Source organism: Balaenoptera acutorostrata, chromosome 11 (genome assembly GCF_949987535.1).
Source record: "Balaenoptera acutorostrata chromosome 11, mBalAcu1.1, whole genome shotgun sequence".
In the NCBI taxonomy this organism is placed as follows: Eukaryota; Metazoa; Chordata; class Mammalia; order Artiodactyla; family Balaenopteridae; genus Balaenoptera; species Balaenoptera acutorostrata.
In genome coordinates, this window is record NC_080074.1 from 101986943 (window position 1) to 102014208 (window position 27266).

Below are 27266 nucleotides of genomic sequence, written 5' to 3' on the forward strand. Positions count from 1 at the left end.
AGGGGGGCAGTGTGGTTGGTGTACCCCTAGGAGCCATAAGTGAGCAGGAGAGATAGTTTTGTCCAATGGCTAAGAACACAAATTCTGGAACCACTCTGTTTGGATTCAAATCCCTTAGCAGTTCTGCAGGTTTAGAAAAATGCCTGAACTTTTTCTCTGCCTCAGTTTCATAAAAGGGAGATGCTGGGTGGGTGGAGAGGATGATGGGGAGTAGGGTACAAGGACCATTCTAAGGAATTTCTACAAGAGTCGTGTTTGCTTCTACTTCCGGTTCCTTACTTACAATGTCCTTTCATAAACTTGCTTAAAGTTCCCTTACTGTTTTGCCAAAACAAGTTGCGCCATTGATAACTGTTTCCTCTGAAAAGCCACTTAGAATTTAGAAAAGTGATCCTGGAAATGGAAAGAGCATGAGATTAGGAGTCAGAAGACAGGTTTTAAGCTTGTCTCCATCATGAACACACCATGTAGTACTCATTAGGCCACTCCCTACCCCCCACTGTGAGTTTCACTTTTTATCTGCAAGATGAGGGGCTGTGTTAGAGAATCCCCAGATTCCCTCCCAGTTCTAAAATTTTATGACCCTTTTGAATTTGCCAATCAGTTTCAGGCTCTGAGGTGATGGATGGGTTTCAAACATGTCATGATCAGACGGTGTGGCCAGCTGACCTCATGGAACATTTTTCCCATTCCTCATCCTGGGTCTTGCGTGAATAACGAGAGTTTTCTGTTCTCCTTGATAAACAGATAGCGGGAGAGGTTTTCATGTGTGTATATATGGGAGAAATAAATAGATTCCAAATCTATTTGCAGCCTCTGTGGGGGAAGAGGCAAAGACACACAAAGAGGACACTCGGTCACTTTAAATTCAAATCTTCTGGCTTCACTAAACTACATATTAACATATGAAGTGAATTAGCATTTATGATCTCAGACGATTGTTTATAACATTTGAGATTCATGGAAAAAGGGACTAGATACTGGAAGTGGGCAAGTGTGTTTATTTTCAAAATAGGTGAGAAGGATGACTCAGGACACTATAGATGAAACTGAACATTCTAAAGATTATTAAATCGATGGCTTTGAGTGCTTAGGCTGGAAGGTGACAGTCTCTAGGATCTAGGAAGGATTCACTGAAAATGTGCTACAGAAGCTGGGCTGGTCATCAAGGAATTAGGCTGTCTCCGTGGGTTGAGGTCAAACTGCAGTCAAGTCCCAAGAGACGTAAACAGAGGACTGTGTCTGTATTCCATATTTTCCATCAGCGACTTGGAAGAAGATAAACGTTCAAGCTTTCCAAATTTGCATATTACTCCAGTCTTGGAAATATCTGTTGATATTTTCAATGGCAGAAACAATAGTCAAAAGAATTTGGAGACCTGTAATGCTATATGAAAACTAGCAATATCCAATTAAAAATGAAGGAAGAGGACAAAAATTTCAAGTCCTGCATTTCGATGCAAAGGCAATTCTGCCAGGATAAGAGTTCAGCGATTGGGCATGACCGTGAGTAGTTCCTGCGGACCAGAGTGGGAAGGTCAGTAGAACACAGACAGTACCAAGATGGTGATGCATCCATGGGCTGCATCAAATGAACTTGAGCTCCATTTCAAGGGAGCTAATCCCAGGGAAACAGGTCAGACATACTGGAGGTAGAGAGGAGATCGAATTGGTTGGCAGACGTGCTCAGGGTCCAAAGTCCCTCACAAAGGATAGTAGAAGAATCCCTGTGAGTCCCAGTGCAGTGTTTCATCTTGGTGCCTTCTGGCTCTGAGTGCAAGGAATTTCCTTTTCTCTCCACTGGATAGTTTATCTTGTACATGATTATGTCCAGAGCACCAGCCCATTAGCATGCCAAATAAACTCCACTGAAATTTCCCCTTTTATTGAATAGTTCCTTTAAAAAACATTCTAGCAGCAGCTCAAAAGAGCTTTTAGAGGCAAAGTGCTTTATCACTCAGAGAATGTGCTCAAGGGTCTGTTTCACACCCATGAGATGAAGCTGGATTCTGGCAGGCAGTCCTAGTCTGGAGTCTGAGACAACTTCGAGAAGGAAGGCAGAATCACAGCTTATTAAATAAGGGAGAGAGACCAGTGGTTAAGGGCTGGGATCTGCCAGTCAAGTCCAGGAATAGGGCCAAATCTCAGCTCAAGAACTTAACAGCTGTGCGACCTTGGGCAAGTCACTTGACGTTTCTGAGCTTTGGTATTCTCATATGTTAAACTGGGATGATAATATTACCCACCTACAGAGCTGCTGTGAAGCTCAAGTGAGACGATGTACAGAGTTCTTATCATAGTGTCTGGCAGCTTGTATGAGCTCTAACCCTGATAGATGTTCATCAGAGGGAATCGTACAATTTCTCTAGTTCTTTGACACATAACCTATTCTAAAATGAGGACCCTGGTTTCATGCCAAGAAACAAAAATATCATCATACCCTACACAGAATAGTGACTGCCTGTCTAGTATCCATTAACTGAGAATATTCATGATGACAGAAGGATATAAAGTCAACAGTTCTTTCAAAGGGATGTTTATTTTGACAATCCTAACATGCCCATGCCCCTGAAAAATAGTAGCACATAGATGTGCAAAACACACGTGTCTGCAGTAGCCCGTAACGCTGACCCAGGAGGACCACAGGTGCAGCAGTGTAGGGTCATATTTCCCTGTGTGCTTTGAGGCAGCGGGGAATGTGCTCTGCCCCTGCCCCGCTGTAAACATCAGGCCGTGGTGGGCTTTGCAATGAGTGTCCCCTCCCACTCGGATACCAGGACTACTGCTTCATTTCACGTCAGGGCTTTTCTCTCTCCCCTTCCTTTCCTTATGAAACATACCTTGTGCACAGTTGTCAGAGTACCAGGGAGTGGTCAACTGGACATGGGCTTTGGAATGACAATGACAATGCCCCTTGCTGTCTTTGTGAACTTGAGCAACTCATGTCACCTGTATCTTGACCCATACCATAGAGATAATAATATCTTTGTTTCAAAAATAAGTAATGTACTATATGCCAAATTTCCAGCATAATGCCTGGCAGTCACCGGAGGCTAACTCCCTCACTTGCTTCCCTCTCGCCCCTTTATGTGCCTTTTCATCCCCCTGCGGTACCCCAATCCAGCACATTTTAGATAAGAGATGGCTGATAAATGTCTGCGTGACTAATGGTCTGTCAGCTATATGTCTTTCCATATCATTTGGGTGAATGGTTATTCTAAGTGATTGAGCTGAAATAGTAGGATATGATTAGAATAAAAACATTCTTGGGGGCTTCCCTGGTGGCGCAGTGGTTGAGAATCCGCCTGCCAATGCAGGGGACACGGGTTCGAGCCCTGGTCTGGGAAGATCCCACATGCCGCGGAGCAACTGGGCCCGTGAGCCACAACTACTGAACCTGCGCATCTGGAGCCTGTGCTCCGCAACAAGAGAGGCCACGATAGTGAGAGGCCCACGCACCGCGATGAAGAGTGGCCCCCACTTGCCGCAACTAGAGAAAGCCCTCACACAGAAACGAAGACCCAACACAGCCAAAAATAAATAAATTAATTAATTAGAAAAAAACAAAAACATTCTTGGATTTAAATAGGCCTTCACCCAAAGACTTAATTAATGAATGTAGGAATTCCTGGTACCCCTATAGGCCAGTGAACCATACATTTGACTCCAGCGTCCTGGTAAATCATCACACCACGTACAACATGGGGTGCTCTGCCTGAGGAGAGTAATCACTTGGTTGTGGCTCTTCCACTGTGGTCCCCTTAGCTCATAGTTAAGGTAAGATGTATGTTATATGATGTTTCAAGTCATCCACTTGGATCTGCCTGGTCCCTATCAGATAGCACAAGACTTCTCTGGACCGGGTCATAGGCATCTCTGTACCACCAGTGTCTGTCATTAGCCCAACATACACAAGGTGCTTGACAAATGCTGAGTGAAGGAATGAAAAGATATAAGAAAAAACATCCAGTCACATGGCCCTCTTGAAACAGGAAAATGTTCCACTCTTCCACTCGCAGAAGGCAAGGTTTTGATCCCAGCAGTGAAGAAGCCTCATCTGGTCCAGCGGATGGACCCACCTGAGTCAATTCTCAGATGGAAGGTCTCCAGCACCTTACAGGGCTAGGCCTTGACATTTGCAGCTGGACACACCAGGCAGCCAGCAGAAAGTGCAGGCTTCTCTTGCAAGAATACTATGATGGGAGAGAGGAACTAGATCTCACTTTTCCAATAAGGAATTTAATTACCCAATAGCTGACATGTCCATGGAGACTCCCCATAACTTTTGGGGACCTCTGATCTCATTTCTTTTTTGCCCTCAGCATGGCTTTGGCTCAAGTACCAGGGAAATCAATGGCATTGTGCCTGTAAGCCAGTGACCTTCTCCCAAATCTAACCTCACTGGCATTTGTCTGTTCTGAGAGATTAAGAAAGTGTTGAACGGATCCCATATCTTTGCAATGAGGGCAACCTGGGCTCCCACCCCAGTGCCTTCCTAATTTCCTAAAATGGCCTGAATCGCTGCAGTCACTTCCTAAGTGGGCTCTCCGTCTGCACCTCTCCCCACGCTGGTCCTTTGTCCCCACTGCTGTTTCAGGAACATGCTTAAAACAACAAAGATCATCAAGTCAGAATAGCCTCCCTTCTCCAAGCACCACTCCTGCTGTTGAGCCTACAGGATGAAATCAGCATCCATAGCACATGTGCCCCACCCTCTCTCTACCCTCTGGGCTCAACCTACCTTTTCTGTTCTATCTCCTAACCCTTCCCCGTAAGACACTGTGTGCACACCCAACTGTTTCACTAGGACCTTGCCATGATCGTGCATTTGCATCCTCTGTTCCTTCTGCCTGGAATTACGTTACATATTAGATCTCTCCTGGAATAAGAAACAGAGCCTGCAGTTGTGAGGATTTCCCCAGATACTCAGAGGAGCTCATTTCAGCAAACTTGTATGAAGGTCCTATTCTGGCCAGAAGATGCATTCAATCTGTTGATCCTTTACAAAAATTGAAGTTTTATTTTTTCATGTGAATTGGCTTATGATATCTGTTTTACTATGAGTACAGGGAGCTGCTTTGCTATTATGAGCTGAATTGTGTCTCTCTCTCAGATTCATATGTTGAAGTCACAAGTCCCAGTACTTCAGAATGTGACTATATTTAAAGATAGGACCTTTAAAGAGGTGATTTAGTTAAAATGAGGCTGCTAGGGTGGACCCTAATCCAATCCAACTGGTGTCTTTATAAGAGGAGGAAATTTGGACCCACACACAGATACCAGAGTTGCACGCACACAGAGGAAAGGCCATGTGAGGACACAGCAAGAAGGTGGCCGTCTGCAAGACAAGGAGAGAGACCTCAGGAGATACCAGCCCTGTGGACACCTTGATCTAGAACTTGTAACCTCCAGAACAGTGAGAAAATAAATTTCTGTTGTTTAAACCCCCCCAGTCTGTGGTATTTTGTTATGTGAGCCCTAACAAACTAATACACTTGTGACAAGCAAAATGTTCTTATTCGTCTTTGAATTCTTTAAATTCTTAGTGCTTAGAGCTTCTTGGAACATAGCAGATAATCAATAAAGGTATATCAAATGGCAGAAAGAATCTGGGATTGGCATCACCCTACAGGGCTGGGATGTAAGCACCACAGTCTGGGGGAAAGGGCATATCCCCCTGCAGAGAGATCTGGGATGCTCCCAGGAGTCTAGGGCAGTAATAAAAATGATAGGGGTTCAAGGCAGTGCTGTCCATTGCATATCACCAGCTGGGCACATGCTCAGGGACCTTCTGAAGACATCTCTTCCCTCCTGAAGACCTTCATATCCCTTTGGGATGACAGTGAGTTTCTAGATTCTTGGCTTGGTTTTCTTTTATCATAAGGAAACAAGAGAAGGTCTTCTTTTTTTTCCACATCAGCATGTATTAGTATAACCTCCACCCCACGTACTGCCTTCCACTTCTTAAAAATAGGACATTCCTGTTTAGTGAAATAACATGCCAGCAACAAAGACAAATGGAGAGCAGCAAGAAAAAGAAGCGGGGAGGCTGTGAATTGCTTTTCTTTCTTTCCCATATAAATATAGTAAGAGAATGTCCGATGCATAATTGAGCTTTGGCGAAAGATCTCAGCCCATTTATAGGGGAAGAGTGAGGACTTTGTATGGAGCCAACTTCTTTTCTACTTGAGGAAAAATTGATGTTGGAGCCAAGTTATACCCAGCCTGACCTTTTCCCTCTCTTCCTCCTCAAATGATGATATTTCCAGACTGTTTTCTGGGATTAATGTTCCCGTTTCAACCGACCTATGGTAAAGTTCCTTTATCCATGTCCTCATAACATATTCACTTGCATAGTCTTGTGAGTACCTCCAATTTATACTTGTTAGTATATATATTTTTTACCAAGTTCACAAAGCTTTTGCTTCAAGGTATGACTGCCTGGCTTAGTGTCTAATGCCCATAGATGCTCTACAAATGTCTGTATGGGGGAATGAATGCGATGACCTTGTTTTCCCTACCTCCACCTTATGCCTAAACACACACACACACACACACACACACACACACACACACACAGATTGTATTTGTTGATTGGCTGTTGCCTGCAGCTGAAGAACACTGACCTGGTTGAATGTGTAACTCCAAGACACAGGGGTCAACAGAGAACTTAGAGAATCAGTTAAACCCTGAAGGTTAGAGCCACGGAGATGCTGAGGCCATTCACCTCATACTGGCAGAGCCAGAATGGAAGCAAGGCCTTGTGACTTTCAGTTCTGTTCTGGACCCAGCCATCATCTGCGGCTGTCTGTTTGCAGGAGACTAGTTCACCAGCTTGCCCAGTGAGTCTGAAAGTTAGCCAGTATGTTTTCAAGAAATTCTACATACAGTTGGGAGAAGAGAGAATATGGAGGTGGAGTGGATTAGAGGGAAGATGGCAGCAATCACTGGCCCTCCTACAAGCTCTGCTGGGCAGCCTGGCTGGGGAATTTCTCTTAGCCCCCTTCTCTGCATGCACGAGCACACACACACACACACAAACACACACACACGTACACACACACACACACAAATAATTCTCTATTCTACTCCCTTTTCTTAATAGCTGTTGTCAAACTTGCACCTGCCTGGCAGGGTGTCTTCTCCCAAGCTTGCCTTTAAACAGGGTCTCAGGACTTCTCCGGCGGTCCAGTGGTTAAGACTCCGTGCTTCCACTGCAGGGGGCACGGGTTCGATCTCTGGTGGGGGAACTAAGATCCCGCATGCCGCACGGTGCTGCAAACAAACAAACAAACAAATAAATAAATAAGTAAACAGGGTCTCATGCTCTGGGCTGCTAATTCTTTATCGATCCTACCAGAACTGCCCAATCTCAGCTCTTGTCATGTCAATTGCACCGATTCCAGAAAAAGAAATGTATTAGCCCAAAGAAATGAATGGTGGCATGCCAAGTTTTGCCAGAAGGCCAGTGGGGAAGAGATTATTTTAAGGGGAAGGAGATTCCTTAGATGACACCACAGGTGTTTCCTGTATTTTAAGCTGACTCTGCTTGGCACGTTGGGCTATAGACAGCTTGCTGCAGAATTTCTACTCTGATAAGGGTTTGGCGAGAAACCTTATTAGATTTAAGTCTTTAGTATAGTGAGGGGACATCTTATCTACTTTGGAAAACCTGTTCTCTTAGAGCTCTATGCAATGCTATAATTTACATATGGATCAATCTGACCATTTTGTATCCCGTCGATAACTCATTTAGATTCTGATTCCCAGCATCTCAGTGTACAACTCTGCAAGAAAGCAACACTGTGTCTCTGCTTGTCTTTCGGGGCGTGGAGACTAACAACCTCAAACTCATGTAAGCCATCCAGAGCTGAAGACAGCGGGTCCTCTATTGGACAATGCAGCTGATGGATGAGGCGACATTAATGAATAAGCCTAGAATGAATGGCTTGTGGTCATTCATTCGTTCAGCATATATTTATTCACAAAGCAGCTTGGTTTTGAGATTCTCAAGGAGCTTCTGACATCTTCTTGGAAGTATAGAAAAGTCCAAATCTGTTATTCTTAGACATAAAGGGCTAGAGAAGAAAGAGTCAAATTTAGGCTCCAATTTGAAGTCTCCTGGGTCAAAGCATGCCCTATGTCATGTAGGTATTATACTCCGCTTCTGTACTTCTTGCCACTTTCTTACCTGGGCTCAGGAAGCCCTGGGTTTTTGTTTGTTTGTTTTATTGGTTTTTGTTTTTTTTTTTGCACAGCTAATACAAGGATCCTGCAGTTCCTCCAAATTCATGGGTCTCAAGCATTCGTGGTAGGACTGATTTTTAAAAACCTAGCATCCTATAGAAGTGCAAAGAAAAAGGGCAATATTTTAAAGGGTCTCTCCCCAACTCAGGCAATTTGGAAACCGCTGGTTTTGTGAACAACTCAAGCTTCCGAATTAGTAAGACTTGGATTTCAGTGTTCTAGTCTGAGTACACTACCTCACCTCTCTGAGGCCTGTTTCCCACCGTCTCTGAAATGGAGATAATTACACCTACTTCAAAGAGTTGGTGTGTGCATATGTGTGTTTTGTAAAAAAAAGAGGAAATATCTATGAAGTGCTTATCACAGTAGGTTTTCAGTAACTATCAGTTCCTGTATCTTCCAAGTTTCAGTCCTGAGAATTGACTTAAGCCACACTGACCTCTCCTTCTTTACATCATGCCTGCCTCTTTGGGTTCTCAAAGGCCATTGCCAAGGGTTCCTATGCAGCCTCTAGCACGTACACTCTGAACTACTGACCGGTGTTCACCGAAACTTGAGACATTGCTCAGATTTGCTTCTGTAGCTTTATGTAATTCAAACATGATGATGGAGTTGGAAAAAAATGAGTAAAAAAGTCAGTGCACTTCCTTGCATCAAATGGTAAAAGAGCCCTTAGTTGAGAAGCATTTTCTGTCAAGGGAAGCTTCAGCCTTGTCCTCTACATAGCTGGACTTCTTTACTTCATACTTAATCACAACTCAGAGAACATTCTGGAGGGCTGCAGAATCCAGCCAAGGGTGATGATGCACTCACCTTGGAAATCTCCCCCAAGTATCCATCAGTTTCCCTCCAGTGAGGGCTGCCTGGCCTCACTAATTTAATCAGCCAGACAGGGGGAACAGAGGTGTTGCATTGGGCTCTGGGGGGTCTTCATTGTGCTGTGTCATTAGAAGGGAATAAATACTACCTTATGGGATAAAGTCAGGGACAGACTAGGGCAACATCGGACCGAGGAGAGTCACTGGTGACAATCCAGTTCAACCCCAGTCTTTAAAGAAGGGGAAACTAAGCCTCAGAGAGGGAAGGCTCTTTGCTCAGAGTGACACGGATACTGCAGCTGGTGACAGATCTCAGGCAACAACTCCCATTTCTAGTTTGTGTTGCTGCCTGATTTGGTTCTGGCACAACAATTCTGTGGTCTTTAGAATTCCATAGGGTGAGGTTTGTCTTCATCGTTTATTTTCAAACTTTGGTGATTCTCCTCATGACCCTTATTTCAGCTACCATTGCTTAAAGGTCACATTGAAAAGCAGGGAGAAGTGAATGAATGAGTCAGCGAATGCAGCTCTCAGCCCTCTGGCTGCTGCCAGCACCGCCCTAAATTAACTACACAGTGCACAATATTTGGCTTCACTGGGTGCCAGACAGATAACGTTCCTCCCCGCTCAAGACTTAGGAAAGCAGGCAGTTCCGTCTTTCTGGTCGTCATAGTGCCCCCTCCTGGAGCAGGGGTTCGGTGACATCTTGCTGAAAGAAAGAATAAATGAGCAAAGGAACCAATTGATTCTTACCTGTTGGAGTTCCTCTCTCTTCACCCTCACTCCCTGGTGTCCTTGTCCTTTTGTCCACAGTGCCTAGAATCACAGATTTTGAGAAAGGACTTTTCAGAAAGGAAAGGCTGGATAACCAGGTCCAACCCAGTCCCTTTCCAGAATGGATTACGTGCCTAAGGAAGGGTCACAGAGTGACCCCGTGTCGGGGCTGGGACTGAATCCCAGCTTTTGTGATTCCTGGTGCAGGAGCTAAGCTTTCCCTGCCCCTCTGTTCCTTCTATTCGCTTGTCCTCCCCAGGAACATCTCAGACCTTGGCTCTTAACCTGGAAGATGTGTTCCAGGAGCCGCTTTACATGCTCACCATACGATGCGCTCCAGGACGACACCCTCATTGAGAAAGTTGGCATAACAGTAAGTGTGCAAAGCATGGCTTATCCCCTACACTGACAGATAAGCATTGCCTTTCCTCTATCCTGAAGGACCACCCAGCTCAGCTGAGACTGGTTTATAAACATGGGGCTCCACCAGGGTCTCTGAGGACTGGGGCCAAGGACTGGGTGAGAAGCATCACATCATGCCTCACACTTGGTACATCTCAGTTTACTGTTATCATATTATGCCCATAAATCTCCTGTTATCTAAGAATATACCGCACATTCTTAAAGATGTGCAGACAGAGGCTCAGAAATTGGACGACTTGGCCAAGGTCTTGCCGTGGCTATGATGGAGTGAGGACTCCGGTACCTGGTGATGGATCGATGAGAGGCTATTAAAGTGGATGGATATTCTTTAGGCCGACCTCAACAGGAACATCCCCTGCCTTCCACATCGTATTCCTGGTCACCACAACTTGAGGGTGAGAATTAGGTTGAGAGAATTGTGAGTCTCAACACTGATGTTCTTAGTTCTCTTCCTAAGACTCCCGATAACAAGCCATATAAGTTAGGACATTTGCTATCACAAGGCAACCTGAAAATACAGTCTCTTAAATGAGATAGAAGTTTGTTCTCTCTTTCCTAACAGTCTGAGGTGAGCAGCTCAGACAGACAGGAAGCCTTGCTCTTAGAGGTTGTACAGGGACCTAGAGTCCCTTCATGCTGTGGATCTATTCCTTAGGGTGTGAGAAGCAGGCAATTGCCTTTAAGCAAGTGACATGAAATTCGCAACCTGTCACTTTTTCTTACTGGCAAGAATTTAAGTCATAAGGCTCCCTCGATCTGTGAAATCCTGAGAAATATAGTTTGTAAATGAGTGGGTGTGCGTGTAGTTAATTTTGTTTGTGAGTTGAGGAGTGGTTCTATTATTAAAAGAAAGAAGGGAAAATAAATGCCACGGACAGTTAGCAGTCTTGGGCACAGGGGCTAAAAAACCAGGTTCCTCTCTGAGCCTTATAAAGAAGAAGAGAAATCGGAATAGTGCACCTTTATTGACTACATACTGAAGGCCAAAGTCTGGGCTAAGAAGTTGATGCCTATTGTCCTATTTAATGCTCATAATAACCCTACAACATATGTGCTATTATTATTCCTGCATTCTGCATAAGGAAACAGGCTGGGATTACATAGCTAGTAAGGAAGAGCCAAGACTGGCACTCAAATCTAGCTGACACTTCAAGTTCGTGATCTTAATTTTTATGCTATATTTTCTTCTTCCCTACCATTTGAATTCCAAACTGGGAACTCCTATTTGACAGGATGGCCCAGGCAACCTAAAACACTCAGTCAAACAAGGAGTATATCCACTCCCCACTGTTCTGTTAATTATACTTAATGTATAAGCAATCCAAGGCGGCATTCACGGATAGATTATTCAGTCATTCATTCATGAAGGAAAAAAAGATTGGACACCTTCTAAGGAGCAGGTTTGAGGTTAATCATTTGCTTATTCAATGCTGAGAGAATTGGACATAGTGTCTGATTTTTAAGGAGCTTATCAACTAGAGAAGGAGATGGTCATTAACTCTGTAACGACAACCTATAATTCCACAACTATAACTGGTAGTAAATATATACTATAAAGAAAATGCCATAAGAGAAAACAATGGGAGGAAGCACTTACTTTAGACTGAGTGACCTGGGAAGACTTCTCAGAAGAAGCATCATCTCAGCTGTGCTATGAAATGTGAACAGGCGGCATGACAAGAGTGGGGGCTGAAGTCTCCAGGGAGAGGGACCAGCTTGGCAAAGACTTGAAGCAAGCGGGAACTTGGCATGTTCAAGGCATGGGCAGGGGACCAGCTTAGCTGGAGCTTGGCAGGTGGGGAAATCCCGTGGGAGATAAGGGTGTTCTGGAAGCCTCAGGTCAGACCAGGGAGAGCCTTGGAGACTGTGTTAAGGAGTTTGGATCTTTACCTTGATCCATGGGGACATTGGCAGGAGTGAAATGAACCATTTGTATTTTACTAAGACCCCTGTTGTGGATGTCTGGAAAATGGAGGGGGGAGAATCAAGAGAGAAAAAGGAAGGAAGGTCGAGAAGCTATTGCAATGGTTCAGGTGAGAAATGATGGTGGCTTGGACGAGGGAGTGGGGAGTGGGGGTGGAGGGTGTGGATTTGTGATCCATTTGGGGTTGAGTGATGGATTGGATTGGAGATGGTGGAGGGGATGGGGTCCTGAGCCGAGTTAAGAAAGAAATGACTCTCCCAGGTTTCTGGTTGAGAGACTTGGGGGATGGTGGTACCTGCAACTGACATGGGAGAGACAAAGAGAAGGACTAGTTGAAGGCAATGAACTAAGGTGATCAGCAGAGTGGGCAAAGATTTTGAAACAAGTATCGTGGCCAAGGGGCAACAAAATTAGGTCAGACCCACTCTGGGGCTCTGTGTGACCGTTCTACATGCAGGTTACACATGCACATTGAGAATTCCTCAGTGAGGGGCTCTTTGGGGGTGAAAGTCTGTTCACCAGATCAATTCAGGGATACTGTGGGCGGAGCTGCTCAAATTATACTCATCAAGGAATGACCCTAAGTCCGGGGAGAGTGATAGGGTACCCCAGGGGACAAATACGATAGGGAAAACAGGCTTGAAATTACTCTGTCTTTTGTTTTCTCATAAAAGCTAATGTGAAATTTTTTTCTATTCCATAATATATACCTGTATTTATGTGTAATATACATGTATGTGTAGATAATGTCTATTGTAATGAGATTAATATTATTAATATTAAATTATGTCTCCAATTACTTATAATCAAGTGAAATTGACCATCCAGGACAAAGTGTCTCATTTATACCTTGGTTTCATTTACCTCCTGGCATAAAGCCAGGCACTTTCCGAGGTATGTGTCTCCCTTTCTGAGAAATATGACTGTCAATGAATAAAAATCAGAGTAGGAACATGTAGGTATGCCTTCCCCATCATCTCCAGTCTTGGGTGAGATGGTTCCCATCCCTCGAACAATAATAATACTGTCCAGCTGCCCACCTGCAGTGGCCGACTTCACTGTGTCACGCACACACAGGTCATTCTACTCTTTATCTGAGCTGGACAAGAGGCACTGTGGCTTTCTGCCCCAAGACCTCGTGGTGTGTGAAGATCAAAGTAAGGTGACCAGGGGCAGCAAAGCTCTGACGATACCCCGTGCTCCTGGAACTGAGCCAGGACACACACCACGGACAGACACACACGGCTTCTTGCCTGAGGAGGAAGCTCTGTCCCCAGTCCTGGGCTCCTTGCATAGAAGTGGGAGTGGGAGGCCTGCCTGAGAATGACCTTCATTAGCTCTGAACCAGCTCTTCCGCCTCTCCCTTTCCCCCCTCAGAGATTTATTTATTCATTTGCTTTGGCGGAGTTAATGGGGACTGAGGCTGGGATGGCAGGTAGCCAGTAGTGGATGGAGAGTATTATATATTGCTTCCTGCAGGGTGACACTGGGGGCGGGCAGGGTGGGAGGAAGGGAGGGAGGGAGGGACGGGGCTAGACGGGCGGCTGAGGTCTGCTCTAATTGAATACCTAGAGAACAAGATGGATGGTCCCCCCCCCCCCCCAGGGAGCAATTAGAACTTGAGGTTGCAGGAAGAAAGAGGAAGGAAAAGGCTGGGTGGGGACGGAGAAAAGGAGTCAGGGAGAGAAAACCCCTGATGGTGTTGGATCTCAGAATAAGGCAGATACACCAGGCAATAGAGATGGAGGTGGGGTGGGGGGGAGTCCCTGTAGCACACACATCCCAACAGCAGGTCCAGCCCAGGGCAGAGGCGCTGGTGTCACTTAAGAAAGCCCTTCCGGTCTCCCCCTTGGACCTGGCATCTCCACGTTTGATGACACATGAAATTAATTACTTAGGCTGAGGATTTTGAGTCCCTTGTGGGAAGCAATAATTTAAGCTGTGATCATTGTTTTACACCACGGTGTGAATGAGCTGTGTGGTGGTGTGGTGGGTGGAGGGGAGTTGTTAAGAGCAAATTAATACCTGGAAAAAGCAAGTTAGGGGATATGAGAGGAGGATGAGGAGGAGTGAATGGGGTTGAGGACCCCAGAAGCAGATCGTTATTGTCTTGCCTATCACCCCAAGCTTAGTGCTCTATGGCTGAATTTGGAGGGTTCAGTGCCCTGCCCCAGAAACACAGGAAGAGATGCAGGAAAGATGTTTGAGGGAGGGTGGGTGGAGCTGGCATGGGGGAGGCATGGGCAGAGAGCATGCATAAAGATTTGGGGAGCTAGGCAGAAGACTGCTTCAGGGAAAAGTTATTACCAAGAGTGGAGGTTTTTAGGGAGAATTTGATAGAAAAAAATGAGGTTTGAGTGGCAGGTGGGTGAGTAGCAGGCAAAATGTGAAGGATCTTTATCATATGCTATGGAGTTTGGGCTTAATTTTACAGATCACCAGAAAGAACCACCAGCACTTTCTGAGCAGGGAGAAGAAGAGAGGTGGTTGAAGGGGAGGGTGCAGAAAACTAGCCCTCTGGACCTCATTTCATTTGGTCTTCCTAACACCCCAGGAAGGGAGGTCTTACCCTCTGATTTCTGCAGCTGAGGACCTTGTGACCTGAGAGGTTATATACCTGCCCAAGACATTCAGCTGCAAAGCACGAAAGCTGAGATTCAAATCCAGGTCTATCTGAAACCCAAATCTGTGCCATGACAACATATAGGCATGTTGGCGGGTTTTAGTGAGACTGAAATTCTCCACCAACATTGCCAGGTTTTGTTAGTGAGCATATTAGTTTCCTAGGGCTGCCATATGCATGACCACAAATTCAGTGGCTTAAAAGAGCAGAAATGGATTCTCTTCTGGTTCTGGAAGCTAGAAGTCTGAAATCAAGGTTCTCTCTGAAGGTCTTAGGGGAGAATCCTTCCTTGCGCCTTCCAGGTTCCCGCGGCTCCAGGAATTCCATGGCTCGTGGCAGCATCACAGGGATCTCTGCCTCCGTCTTCTCATGGCCATACCTCTGTGTCTCCACCCCTTCTCATCTTTTATAAGGACATTTGTCATTGGAATTAGGGCTCATCCTAACCCAGGAAGACCTTGCCCTCAAATCTTCAACCTTATTGCATCTGTAAAGACCCTTTTCCTGAATAAGGTCACATTCACAGTTTCTGGGTGGACAGATCTTTGGAGGTCACTACTCAACCTACTCCAGGGAGCTTGAGGAAGGAGAACAGAGCCCAGAAGCTCTGAGATACATCTCCTCCCCTTTCACCCCAGTCAATAGCTGTGTGGCTATGGCATCTCCTAGTGCTTTACCATCCACCGTCTTATTTGCTTTCACAACAGTCTGGCAAGGGGTCGAGAAGGAAGGGGTGGTTCTTGTCCTTTATAGGGATGAGGGAACAAGGCCCGAACCCTGAAAACTTACCCCGTGGTCCCACCCTCTGGAACTAGACTTTCGGCCGGCTGGGAGATGAATGAGTGAGTGAGGGGCCTATTTCTTTACCAACTGAAACAGTTTCTGGTTCCAGACTAACTGAAATAGTAGTGGCATCTCCTCTCCTGATAAGACCAGTTGTTGTCACCGCAGTTTGACCCAGTACCCTGTGCTCAGAAACCCTTAGCTAAAAGACCCTTAACAGATGGCCATGGTCACATGTCTGTAAGTAAACGAAAAGTTTTAATAACCTTGGCCAAAAGAAAACTTTGGTTCCTGGCTTTCAGAGAGCTAAGGGTTCAAGTGTTCCTGGCTGGCTGGTGCAATGGCTGTTGGTGGCTGGAGCCCCTCCTTGCTGGCCACCTTCAAGGCTCACCGCCAATCCCGGCGGGTAGTGATGTCTTACATTTGTGATCGGCCTAAGCAGGCCCTGAGTCCCGGGCCCCAGTGCTGCCTTCCATGTGGCCACACGGTGGGAGGTGCCCTGAAAGCCGTGGGCAGTGGTCACTGAGTGCGCCTGGGTGCGTGGGCAAGGAGGCCTGCTTTAGCATAAGTGTGTTTCATGTGTCAGGAGAGGGATTCGGGAAATATTTCAGAGGCTCCGCAGTATCCAAGTGAGGTGTCCAGCCAGCCCCTCACAGCTTGGAGGAGCTGCCTCTCTGTGCTAGGACGCAGATGTCTGACATGTGTTTGTGCGGAAAGGGTGGGGGGAGGGAAAGTGGAGCTGAGAAGGGAAGAGGAGGGGGAGGGGGGGAGGAGGAAGAGGGAGAGGATGAAAGAGAAATTGGTGGGGGAGTAAGGGTCAACCAGAGAAAGGCAGAGAAAGGTAAATAAAAGGAAGGGAGAGAAGAGTGAAAGGAGAGAAAAAAGTGGTTGGTTCTTGTGTGATGGGAAACGGGGTGACCCTTGACTGATTTGCTCTCAAGGATGGGCGGCCTTTGACCATCGCATCCCCCTGGAAGGATTCTCTTTGAAACCTTAAGCACCAAGAAATGTAGGATGTTCCCAGCCATGTCATTCCAACAATGAAGATAATAATAAAAAGTAAATTCACCCAAGTTCTGGGTTTTTTTTTCATGATGACTTTTTAAAAATAGCAAACAGGATTTCATGAGGTTTTACAATAGCAAATATTACCTTCTTCCAAAAAGTACATTTCGATGACCCTCCTTCGCTAGCGCTCCCAGTACGGGCTTATCAGGTAGAGCACACTGAACAGGTGAGCATCTGCAGAATGAGGGGGACGTCATTGGTGAGCGTCCTTGTGTTCATTTGGTAGTTCGTTTGTACAAAGCTATTTCACGCATGCTACAAGACTGGATTCTATGAGGAAAGATAAAGCAGGTTTTTATTTTTTAATTAGAAAAATGTGTGGCTAAAGAAAAATGAATCCTTCAGTCCCAGCATCCACCTCCTCCAGCTGTTTACATTTCTCCAGCGTGTCTAATGACTGTGCATACGTGAGGATGTTTATACAACACGAGGAAGGATGTTCTCCTTCAAAGATGTCCAAGAATGGAAGACCAGGACTTCCCTGGTGGCACAGAGGTTAAGAATCCGCCTGCCAATGCAGGGGACATGGGTTCGAGCCCTGGTCCGGGAAGATCCCACATGCCGCAGAGCAACTAAGCCCGTGCACCACAACTACTGAGCCTACGCTCTAGAACCCGCGAGCCACAACTACTGAGCCCACGTGCCACAACTACTGCAGCCCATGCTCCTAGAGCCTGTGCTGTGCAACAAGAGAAGCCCCTGCAATGAAAAGCCTGCCTGCCGCAATGAAGAGTAGCCCCAGCTCACCGCAAGTAGAGAAAGCCCGCGCGCAGCGATGAAGACCCAATGCAGCCAAAAATAAACAAATAAAATAAATACATTTATTAAAAAAAAAAAAAGAATGGAAGACCCTCTTCAGGAGCAAGGGAGTACTTGTCAGTAGAAGGTACTGTGGTTTCAAATGCACCCCCCCCCATCACCACCAAAAGATATATCCACATCCTAAGCCTCAGTACCTGTGAATGTGCCTTATTTGCATATAGGGTCTTTGCAGATGTAATTAAGTTAAAGATCTCAAGCTGAGATCATCCTGGCTTTAGGGAGGCCCTAAATCCAATGACTGGTGTCCTGATAAGAGAAAGGAGTGGGAGATATGGGACACAGACATGGGGGAGAAAGCAGAGACTGGAGTGATGCAGCCACAAGCCAAGGAATGCCAGGAGCCACCAGAAGCTGGAATTGCCGAGGAAGGGCTCTCTCTAGAGCCTTCAGAGGGAGAGAGGACCTGCCTGCCAACACCTTGATTTCAGACTTCTGGCTCCAAACTGTGAGCGTATACATTTCTGTTGTTTTAAGTGTCCAAGATTGTGGTGATTTCTTGCAGCAGCTATAGGAAACTAATACAGAGGGATCAAGCAGGGGATTATGCCTGCTTGGTAAGGATATCTCCAAAGGAATCTGAGAATCAGAAAAGGAGGTCGTTTGGCTGTGTGACTTTCAAGGTTCTTTCTAATCCTCAGATTTTATAACTCAGAGAATTTTTACTCAACTGCATTATGTACTTATAATTTAATATTCTGCTTTTATATTCAATGTGATTTTATATGACTGTGTATGTATATAATTTCATGTATTTGTCTCTAATGACTACATAATATGCCATCAAATGAAAGTACCACAATTTCTTAACTTCTCTTACTGTTGATGCAAATGGTTTGAAATTTTTTTTACTATTATAAGTCATGCTGTCTCAGGCCTCCCTACTCAAGCAGCTATTTTTCATTTGATGTCCTATGACAGTGGTTCTCAACCGGGGGGGTGAGACATTTGGCGGTGTCTGAAGACTGTGATTATTACAAGTTGTTGGCAAGGTTGCTACTGTCATCTAGTGGGTAGAGGCTGGGGATGCCGCTAAACATCCTACTTACAGGACATCTTTCCACAGCAAATACTATCCAGTCCAAAGTGTCAACAGTGATAAGACTGAGAAAACATGCCTTCCGATAAAATCTTGGGATGGAATCAATAGGTCCTTGGGTTTGACTCTTGACATGTGTTGGAAGAGTGTAAGCAACTGTCCGACAGTCACGTGCTGGCCAGTGGCAGAGCCAGGCCCACAACTAGGACAGACTGCAGTACAGCAGTGTCATCATGCCAGCCCAGTGACCTCTCCTCCATAGTCTACAACCAGGAAAACATCCAACGAGGTGTTTCGGGACCGAGAACCAACAAAAGATAAATATACCTGGACCTTTGGTGCTGAGGCTCTTGATGACTTTGGAAAAATGAAGTTTACCCCTCTTCTAAACAGAATGTTGATTCCCACTGTGTTAGGAAGACTTCCCTAAACACTTCAGTCCATACCACCCATCTCGTCATGAATGCCCCTCATTGCCTGCACTGATCATGAAAGCACTTTAAATGTTCTGGCACATGGTAGGCCCTTAATAGATGCTTGGAAAATGTCTGAATGATGATCAGTTTAATAGCTTTCTGTGAACTATCCTGGGTATGAATACAGTCTGGTCTGAAACAGTGACTGTAGGAAAATACATGCTCATTGAAACTTGAAATGGCCCAGGCAGAACCTCCAGCCTCTCCTTCATCTCCTGAGACTTGGAGGCTGCTCCCCATTGGATGGTGGAGGAACCCATTCCATCCGTGCTCTCGGAGCGTGATCCAGAGGAGGGCCCCTTCTGTGTCATCTGGGAGCTCATTAATAATGCAGGTGGCTACTTCACAGGTGTACAATCCATCATCTACCTAAAGCCCAGAGCCGTGTTTATATGTGGATGGATGAAGACGGCCCCGCTACCACCACAACAGCAGAAGGAGCTGGGATGTTCAAGAGAAGTGATCTGGACAAGACACTCTTCCTTGTCAGTGAATGTGATGAAATCGTGTAATAAAGCACAGGGCAGGGAAGGGGCACGTACTCCTTTAGCATAGTAAAGTGAGGATTATTATCTTGCAAGCCACATAAAATTAATACAAATTTCTCATAAAGACCAGACAAGAGTCTTGAGAATGACATTAATCCTCAGCATGGGATAACGTGCTAGTCTCAGATCCTTTAGGAGGAAAAATGGTCACCGGCCAGAGAAAAGCCTTTTGCCCTCATTTCTCTTCCTCTGCCCTTAAGCATCGTCTAGAACTTCCTCCCCACCCCACCGCTTCCTACCCTTTGGAAACCAGAGCGTGTGCCTTCTTTTTACCAAAGTAATAGAGATAGTATTAAAAAAAGTCACTGGGATTAAGAGGGTATTTCAGGCATTAGGAGGCTGTAGAGATGGGGATTTCATTACTCTATCAGGAGGATGACACATCCTGGGCAAGGGGAGGGGGAAGAGATAACAAAGGAAAAGGTCTTGAAGGAAAAGAGCTGCAGGAAGGGGTGCCTGTGCAGGAGGGGTCAGGAAGGGTCACCTCTGCAGGAGGGATGACTCCCCTCTTTGTGAGGTGGGAAGGGACCAGGGAGTGTGGCCAGGGGCTAATGCCTGAATCCCATGTCCCACCCTTTCCCCTAAGGCTGCATGAGTGTGACCAGATCCTTTCAGTAGGAAGCTGCTTCACTGCGTCCCAGAGTCTGTTGGATTGGAGGAAAGCAAGAGGAGAAAGAGAAGGAAGTCTCCACCTCCACCCCAACCCTCTGGTCATCTAACAGGTGTAAACCACACCCTCTTCATGGCTTATTGGGTGGCAAGAAGTACTTGCCCTCAGACTGTGAACCAGCTGGAAAAAAGGTAAATAAAATGCTCCTTAATTAGCATCACTCTCTGTGGGACAGTAAACAAGGGTCTACTATGCAGGTTCTATTGAGATAAGAAAACTGAGAACAAAAAGGTCTATAAATAGCTTCATGGTAAAATAGCAATCTGGGTCCAAGACACCAAGCATGTGCTCCTCCCCATATCTGACTATCTCTGTGCCCCTGGGAGAAGAGAGGGCACCCGCCTGTATCGTCTCTGGGGGACGGCGGTGGGTGCCAAGCAAGGGACACAGTGGTCCACACAGCCAAGGGGGAGAACATGACGTCCCACTCCGTGCACCACGTACAGTTCATACATCCCAGCATGTGATTCATCGCTCTTAACTTCTCCCCTCCGTGTTGTAGTGAAACTGAGAGGGGTTTTGCTCTCCAAAAAGTGTCTGGAAGTCTTTGAAAGGCATTGATCATGTCAGCAGGCGCGTGCCTCCCTGAAGGACAGTTGGGTTGCAGTGGATCAGAGTGAAGTGTGTGACATGGGCTGCAAATAGGGCGCCCCTAGCGTCTGACGTGCAGCGGGACGCGAGCCTTGGACTGCATTCAGAGGGAGTCTGCGTAGTCTTAAAGGAGCAAAAATGTCTTTCCTGCAGCAAAAAAATATTCATAATCCTCTTCTTATCCATCAAACCTCAATCAAAACTTAACCTCTTTCTTGCTGTTGTATTTATTTTTCAAGAAGTGAACATATTGGCTCACCTTACTTCCCTTGCCTTCTTTTCCTTACTTTCTTTGTTGGTTTTATCCAAAGTCGTGAAGCCTGGGAGGTGGACGTGGAGGAGGCAGTGTCCATGGCAATGAAATGATAGACTATAAGTAGTAGTCAAACATTTAACACGTATATTCACTCATGCACTCAACAAGTAAACATACTTACTGAGCACCTGGCATGCTGGCATGTGAAGGACAAGCAAGATGAATAAGGCAGGACTAGTTAACAAGATACAGCATGTATCCTGATTACTACTATACCAAGAGGAAAATCATTGCCCCAAGATGTACAAATAAAATAATATAGGATTTTGAGGAGAGAACGTTCAGCTTAAGAGTTCATGGAAGGCTTTGTGAGGTCTCAAGATGACATTTTGGTTGGGCTTAAAGAGGATTCAGGCATGAGAGCATGGACAGTAGTAGGAATTACTGGCAAATGAACCTGATAAAATAGTGACAAGGAATTCTAGGTTAAATATTGAGGATGGTAAATTATATAGGTTGAAGTTTAGGTAAAGTATAGGATGGGAAGTAGTGGAAATTGTCTTTGGGAAGATATGTTGGTATCAGATGGTGGACCATATTTGGTGGATTATGATGGCTGCAGAGGAGTAGAATATGATAAGTGTGGTCCTTCACCCACACTCACAGACACAGGTGAGTGGAATAGTTATAAAGAAGAACATTTATTACACTTTTTCAGTGGCCCAGAAATAATGATGAAGACCTGAATGACATCAATAAGAGTTGGAATGGAGAAGAGAGTTTGGCTGGATGATAAATTGCAGATACCGGATTGATAGGATTTATCACTGATCATTTGTCAAGCCGAGGGAGGAAGTGAAGTTCAAGATGACTTCAAGGTTTCCAGATGGTGAAGGAGAAATCAGAGGAATCTATTATGAAAAATGCGAAACAAAAGAAAACTAGCTGATTTTGGAGGGAAGATCAGATATTCAGTTTTGGAAACACTGAATGTGTCAGTCCACTGGGCTACTGAGGTAGAGATGTATAGCAGCTCTTTTTCTGCAATTGCAAGGTTGTAGTTTCAAAATCGGGAGTCTTCAGAATAGAGATTATAATCAGAGCAATCAAGCTGGCTGAGATTGTCAAAAACAAGTCCAGAGAAAGAAGAGGAGAAGAATGGAGTAGAAAAGAAAGGAGAGGTGAGGTCAGATCTTTAGATAAGCTATGGTTCAAAAGGCAAAAAAAGAAAAAAAAAAGAAAAAGAGAAAAGTTAAAGAGAAAAGAAATTGGAGAAGATAAGAAGGAGGAGGAAGAGGTTCCAAAAGGAGTAATTTGAGAAGAGGGAGGACAAAAAGAGCGCTACAGTACATTGGAAGCTGAATCAGATATGATATGATTAGGTTTGCTGTATAAAATGGAAAACCAAAATAACAGTGGTTTAAAATTTTAGAGATCTGTTTTTCTTTCACAGAGAAGAAATCTGAGATAAACAATTAATAGGCTGGCATGACTGCTCCATGCTGTCATCAAGGACTCTGGCTCATTCTGTGCTTCTGTTGCATAAACTTTTGTATATGGCTCCCCTGTTAAAGTTTGCCTCGTGGTCCAAGATGGCTGCTGGAGCTCCAACCGTTATGTCCACATCACAATAAATGAAAGGAGGAAAGGGCAAAAATGCTCGTGCCATGTTTTTGTACTACTTTTAGATATTCTCCTATAAGTCCTGTCAGACAACTTCTGCTTCCGTATTATTGGCTGCAGTTAGCAGCAGTGAAGCTGAGAAAGGTATTATTTGCGTTGCTGCCTGGAATAAACTCAGAGTCTATTTGTAAGCAAAAGGGGAAATAAATACTGGATAAGCAATCAGCAGGAGTGTCTACCATAGAGCCAAAGGTGTTTCATAGTCCAGAGGAGTCAATAGCAGTGGATTTAAAAGTGTGGTCACCAAACTAGTAGCTTTAGCATCACCTGTGAACTTGTTAGAAATGCAGGATCTTGGGCTCCGTCTTTGGCCTATTGAATCAGAAACTCTGAGGGCGGTGTTAACAATAATAAACAAGAAATTGGTGTCTTAATAACCCATCCAGGTGATTCTGATAATCCTTAATTTGAGAACCATTAATCAACAGGTTTAAATGCTGCCATTTATCCCAAATTGTTTGCTTCAATAATCATTGTTTGAGCAATTGTCATGTGTCAGGCGCAGTGTTGAGTCCCTCTATCTATATCATATCATTTAACAGGTGACTTAGTTAAGGGACCATGAGAGCAAATAATAATACTTAAAATTACACTAAAATGGTTAAAAGTTTCTTTGATGAGTTAAAAAGGCCTTATTATAATCCAATGACATTCTTCTGAATATTGCTTCTTATTTCAAAGGACTAAGCAAAAATCTGGTTGTGACCATTGTGTTTATCTGAATTTTTAGTTAGAGTTTTGACCAAAATGAACCTACTTGAATAACTGGTCAGGTATACAGTGTGATATGGTTCCCAATAGAAATAGAAATGGTTCCCTGTGAACCTCAATTGGTGATCATCCTGCTGCAGCCAATGAATGCACAGATAGCAATGTCTTGAACGTCCTCCGTTGCGTGCTTGCTGTAGATTTGCAGACTCATACCCAAGGGTTAACCCTGAACCATAACTATTGTTTTGGTCAAGTGTATGTGTGTGTGTAACATCTGGAGATCATTAAAAAAAGTCTAAAAACCCAACCCCATCAGGCTGAAACACATCATTTTTTTAAACATCTTTATTGGAGTATAATTGCTTTACAATGGTGTGTTAGTTTCTGCACATCATTGTTTTTAAAACCAGCTACCACATAAAAGCTTTCTTTGACTCAGAAAGGAAATATTTGTTCCTATACCTGCTGTTGGCTGTTACCAAGTGACTTCCTATGGTCTTTGGTCAGATGCATTTCCCCCCCTATTTTGACATTTTCTTCCCTAAGGTCATCCTGAACTCCTCCAAGACACTGGTTATACACAAAACATGGCGAGACAGTCCCATGACATTGAGGGGCTGGGCAGACCATTCCCAGGAGTGGGAATCTCCACTGCTTCTTCTATTCCCATTGTAGCAATGTCTACCCAGGGTGTTGTACTGTAATGAAATGACAGTACAATGTCATTGTGAATGAATGAAATGGAATGAAAAATAGAAGACCTGCAGGATGACAACGTGGTGTTGTGCATGGGACAGTAAAGAGTCTAGTCTACCGGAATACGGAGTGAGTGGTGGGTGGAAAGACAGAAATAGTTCAAGGATCTTGTATCTTAGGCTAAAGGGTCTGGATTTCCTTTGTCCAAACCAGCCACATGACCTTGGACCAATCATGTCCCTTCTCTGGACCTCAGTTTCCTCTTCTGTAAAAGGAATGGGGTTGGATTAGAAGCCTCCTCTTACAGATGATCAAGAGGGGGGCACTTAAAGCCATTCGATGGTGCGTCGGAAGGGTTTTTAGGGAAGATTCATCTGAACTGTAGAATGGATGGCATTGAGGAAGTGTGGGATGCAGGGGAACACAGAAGAAGTTATCTCAGGAGACCAGGCTTTCTGCTTGGTACCTGGCTCCTGACCCTTGGGTCTGAAGCAAAAGACATTGTCTCTCTGTTCCCATCACTCTGTTCTCTCCCTCCACTACTCAGAATTCCAAGTCAAAGGTAAGGCTGACTGATTGGTGGGGTCTTTCCTTGGTGCCCCGAAGAATTCAGCGTAACTCCTCCTTCTGGACAGCTGCAGGATGGGGTCTCGGGGGTAGTGGGGTCTTCTATCTCCTGCTCTGGTTCTCCAATAGCCAGTCAGAGCATTGGGCAGAAGCAGGCTACCGCCATCAGCATGAAGGATGGACCGTAGTTTGTCACTGAACTGAGTTTCTCAATTGCACGTGCAGCTTCAAGAGATAAGGAGAGGAGGGGGGACAGCCCTCCCCCTCTGGGCCTCTTGGCTCCTCTGTGGCACAAGGCCCAGCACCCTCCCCTGCCTTTGTCATCCATATTCACCAAACTTCTTTATAATAACATTTGCGTTTGTGTTGAATTTATACTGTCTGAGCTGACCCTCCCCGCAGCTCTGCAAGTAGGTGGGACAGAGTTTGCTGGATCCATTTAACTTAAGAGGAAACTGAGATTTGGTTTCAGGGTGACCTACCCAGTTCACAGAGCTACTGAGTTTCAGAGCTGGACTCCCCTGAGTCTTCTGACTCCAAATCCATTGGTTGATTCTGGTACCAGAGCCCAGTGAATCCAGCCAACCCTGGAGAGACTCAGCTATTGGGGAAGGAACACTCCAACCTCTCTCCTGTGCTCCAGTCTCCAGACAAGGACCCTCAATCCCGGGTACCAGTAGGAAGCTGGGTGGCAAGCGAGTCTGGGTGATGCTACAGAGAAGGGCAGAAAGTGGATCTGGGGGGCAAAGAGAGGCTCCCCATCACACCAGGCATCTCGTGCTTACCTCCACCATTGCATGAATATGTGTAGCAGTTTCCACTGAAAAATGGAATCCTCAAGCTGCCAGTATTTAGTGCCTGCTGCTCTAGGGTAGAAGTTCATAATCTTCTCGTATAATTCAGGGGATCAGTGAACTTGAGTTGGTAAAAATGACATTCTTTGCTTTCACTAAACGCTAACTGAAATTTAGCACTTCCTTCAATTATGAAATAGGCAAAAAGCCAAGGTAGAATTAGCAGTAACTGTGACATTGCCATCCATAAGATATTTTTATGTATATTACAGATTTTGCAGATATCTGGAAAGATGCTTTATATTCTTCACTACTTCAAAATTGCAGTAATTTTTAGACCTGGCTGTAGATCGTGTTATTTAATGTGTTATTAAAAAAAAAAAAAAGCTCATCTATTATTGTATCACACATTTGGTTTTTAAAAATTATTTTGACAACTGATTCTCAATAAAACTGGTATCCTTTTAAATCCCACATATTGCATGCACTTAGAAATTTTTTTCTGAGTTCATAGATTCATCAGACTGCCAAGGGGGTCTATGTCACAAGTAAGTTTCAGGAACCCCTACTCTCTGGGCCATGGCAGAACTCCTGGAGCAGAGGTCCGGGAAAGTCCTAGAAGACCGTGATTCTATTAAGAAAAACTCCTTAACACATCTTTGGTTATAGGTCAGATCCTATTCTGGAATGGAAAAGTGGTGTCATTGAGCTGAACTGTTTAGCATGGATTGCCCAGAGAAGCAGACATGATCATATTGTGAAAGTGTTGCTTCTCTGGGGGTTTGGGTCCCGGGCTGGGGAGTGAGGCTAGAGAAGGTGTCACCGGGTGGAAAGTCACAGCCTAGGACTTGAAGGGGAAGGTGGACGTGCTTGAGCGGGTGTGGTCACTGCTACCTACGTCAGGCTATGCGTTTCTGCTCTGCCCTCCAGATACGTTTGTTACAGCCCAGAGTTAGTTCTCACTTGGGGACTTAAGGGCAAGTGAGAGGAAGGGGAAATAGCCTGAGAAGCGATACTGAGCCCCGATAAATGGAATGGGCAGAGAGAACCCAGACAGAGGTGACAAGCAGGACAGATATGCTGGTCGTGTGATTCCTGGGGTGTTCCAGAGACCCTCAGGAAGAGAACCTGACAAAGCCTGGCTTCCCGCAGACACACAGCCTGGGACTTTGCTGTGTTACCATCCTACACAGACTCTAAAATCCCGAATGATTGTAAGATGACCGCAGCTCTGTGCACCACTAAGAAAGGAAAATGCTGCCGGTTACAGTTGTGAGACATCACTTGTACGATGGATTCTGATTTCAGACATCTAAATGTGAATAAATGTGTCGCTCAGAATTGATGAAATATGGTACTTTAATACTGAATTGAAGAGTGACTCTCCCCTCCAAGGTTGACAAATCCAGGGAAGCGGACGTTTTCTGTTGCAGCTGTTGGTAGCCTTGATTTTCTCCTCCATCCCATGAGCCCACTCAGAGAACCGGGGCTGTGTCCTAGCCATTTCTGTGTCCCCCGCATCAAGCACAATGTCTTTCTCCTGATAGATGCTACAAAAACGTGAGTTGTGTTGATTACTGACTGGCTGAATGCACTAATGAAAGAATGAATTCATGAAGAGTGTGGTTCAGGGGCGTATGGAGGTGAGGTGGGGAGTAGAGGAAGCCACCCACCCCAGCAGGAAGGATTGTTTTATCACTGACCTTTTTGTTTTTAATTTAAACTTTTAATTTTATCTTGGGGTATAGTTGATTAA